Source organism: Muntiacus reevesi, chromosome 10, assembly GCF_963930625.1.
Source record: "Muntiacus reevesi chromosome 10, mMunRee1.1, whole genome shotgun sequence".
Taxonomy (NCBI): Eukaryota; Metazoa; Chordata; class Mammalia; order Artiodactyla; family Cervidae; genus Muntiacus; species Muntiacus reevesi.
Genome location: NC_089258.1, coordinates 34,482,401 through 34,485,659, shown reverse-complemented (window position 1 = coordinate 34,485,659; position 3,259 = coordinate 34,482,401).

Sequence of the window (3,259 nt, the reverse complement as noted above, 5' to 3'; positions counted from 1 at the left end):
GTTTTCTGTTAAAAACAAAAGCAGATTATACCGTTTCATGGGATTGTGTGAAGCTTTAAGGAGATAATCTGTGTGAAATGTACATAAGTGCAGGCCACAGGATAGTGGCCGCCACCCCCACCTCCATCCCTCGGGCTTTCAGGGGGTCTGCAGTGAAAAGTGCCTCCTTCCCTGAGGTTTCTGTGGACGGCTTATGGACGGATGAGGTACACTGTGCATTTATACAAAAGGGAACCTGTTTCATTCTTGCTTTTTCTTTCAGCCACGTTCCTTGGCATTCACCTCATTCCAGAACACTCCACTCTGTCTGGTTTCTTTTCAGGCAAAGTGAACATCTTGGATCTTGCATGTCTGGCTCAGTGGTGCCCAGAACAATGCGTGCCGCTCCGCACACACACAGAGGGTACATAAGACACTTCCATCTTTTGTAGGTTGTTTGAGTCACTCTGTCGGGCTCTTTGTGACCCCATATACTGTAGCCCACCAGGTCCTCTGTCCCTGAAATTCTCCAGACAAGACTACTGGAGTCGGTTGCCATTTCTTTCTCCAGAGAATCTTCCAGACCCAGGGATTGAACCAGCGTCTCCTGCATTGCAGGCAGATTCTCTACCAGCTGAGCCACCAGTTCAGTTCAGTTGCTCAGTCGTGTCCGACTCTTTCGACCCCATGAACCGCAGCACGCCAGGCCTCCCTGTCCATCACCAACTCCTAGAGTCCACCCAAACCCATTTCCATTGAGTCGGTGATGCCATCCAACCATCTCATCCTCTGTCGTCCCCTTCTCCTGCCCTCAATCTTTTCCAGCATCAGGGTCTTTTCAAATGAGTCAGCTCTTCGCATCAGGTGGCCAAAGTGTTGGAGTTTCAGCTTCAACATCAGTCCTTCCAATGAACACCCAGGACTGGTCTCCTTTAGGATGGACTCTGTCCGGTTTCTTTTTAAGGGGGTACATAAGACACTGCCATATTTTGTAGGTGTGTGTGACCGGGGAAGCCCTATTTTGTAGGAACAGAGTTATTTTCCCCTTGCCCCTCCCAGTGGTGGACTTGTCGGGGGTTCCGCCCTCCCTCACAGCCTTCCTCACGTGGTCATGGCCACCATGCTGTGTACATGCCACAGCCTGCATATCTACAAGTGGACTTGCTGAGTCAGAAAACAGGTGCAATTTTAATTTCAACAGAAACTGCCAAATTGCTAGGGGCCTCTCAGATCACAGGACCTACTTGGCTTTGGGCTCTGCCAGAGGCAAAGGAGTGCCTAAGGACATGAGCAGTGACTGAGGAATAAAGCAGCAGACGCTGCCCTCATTTACTAGGCAGGTGAGGATCCAGGAAGTAGGCTACTGAAAATGAAGTTCGTTCGTTTATTCATCAACAGATAGACATCAGGTGTGTGCGGAGTGGCACGCATGGTCCCGGGCACCAATGAGCCAGACATACAAGATCCGAGATGCTGACTTTGCCTAAACTCTTTAAGCATGTGTAGGGGCCTGAGAGCAAGCGTCATGGAATGCTGGAGCTTTCCTACCTGCTGGTAGGATATTGAAAGGGAACCTTGGACCCGTGTGTGGCCTGGTCACCATCTAACTAACTCCTGCCTCTCAGCAAGGCCTGCCTTCATGAAGCCAGATACCGTCCTCCTGCCCTTTCTGCCGGGCTTCCTTCACTCTGCATTCTCACTGCTTCTTGTTCCAGCTTGAACTTATATGTTGACACATCATCTCCTTTGCTAGGGAGGCACAGAAGACGTGGCCCTTTGGAACTGCCTGACTAGGCTCCACCACTCACTGGCGTGTGAACTTGCACGGGCCAGTTCCCCTCTCTGAGCTCCAAGTCCCTCATTTATGAAAGAAGAATATCTGCTAAATAGAGAGGTTTTAAGAATTAAGTGAAATGATGAGGTGCTTAGCAGGAAGTGCTCAGTAAAAGTGAACTGAATTTCTGGGCAATTCTTTTGCATCTCCAAAACCACAGCACATGGCAAGGCCTGGCACTCCAGCGTGAGGGAATGGGGCTCCATGGAGAATGGAGAAAGATGAATGAAATCCAATGCATATGTGCTTAGTCACGTCCAAGTCTTTGCAACCCCGTGGACTGTAGCCCGCCAGGCTCCTTTGTCCACAGGATTTTCCAGGCAAGAATACTGGAGTGGGTTGCTACTTCTTCCTCCAGGGGATCTTCCCAACCCAGGGATTGAACCTATGACTCTTGTGTCTCCTGCATTGCCAGGCAGATCCTTTACCACTGCGCCACCTGGGAAGTCCAAAATCCAATGAAATCCAGTGAAAGGTGACTAATAACCTCTGAAAACCCTAAGCTCCAAGAACACAGGCCCATCTCTCAGTTCCTCCTACACCCATGCTGTCTCACTTTCAGTTCTCGGTGGTTCCATCCTTCTCCTTCTGGGAGAGATGCCTCCGACCTCGTCCCCACCTCCTGGCCTGGTTGACAGACGCATTCTCAGACCGCAGCTGAAAGGGCCCTTCTTGGAGCCCTTTCCAGTCCCCGTTCTCATAGTCACTCTTGCTTAATCTGTGGCCACACGTAGCACACACTGTGGTCATTGTTCAAGATCCCCTTTTCCAAAAAGAGAATCAACCTTCGGGGCACAGGGCTGTTTCTGCCCGTGCTCAAGAGCTGGCCCCCAGTAGGGTTACACACATCTGAACTGGTGAATGAATGGCTATGAATGAAATCATCAGGGCTTCAACTACAGATAAATCCAGATAACCACAAACCCTGGCCAAAGTCACCCTTACTCAGCATTTGCCCCGTTCTGTTCCGTCATGTGGGAGAGTTACAGGCCTGTGTCTGAAGGCCAGCTGCCAACTATCTGGCAAAGTTGGTGAAGCAAGAAGGAAAGAACTTCTTCTCAGCCTGGCAGAATTTTCACATGCGACAGCAGACAGGACCGGAGCGCACCTCAGGGCTGTGGGATGAGTAAGTGAAAAAGCACAGATCAAAAGTTAGATCTTGTTTTTGGAACTGGTCTGCCAGTTGTAGAGTCACTGACTTTCTCTTTTAGAAACGCATCGCTTTTGAAACACGGCTATGGGCTGAACACACTGACCTAAATCATATAGCAATTCAGGCTTGACGTCAGACTTGGGTTCAAGTCTTGGGCTTGGCCACTCATTAGAGCTCTCTGAAAAAGTATTTCCACAAGCATGTCCCACAGAAAGTTCTGTTGCTCCTGGCTCCACTACATTGATTTCAGATCCTGAGTCACATCTCTCAATGAGTTCTCTGCTACAAGATAC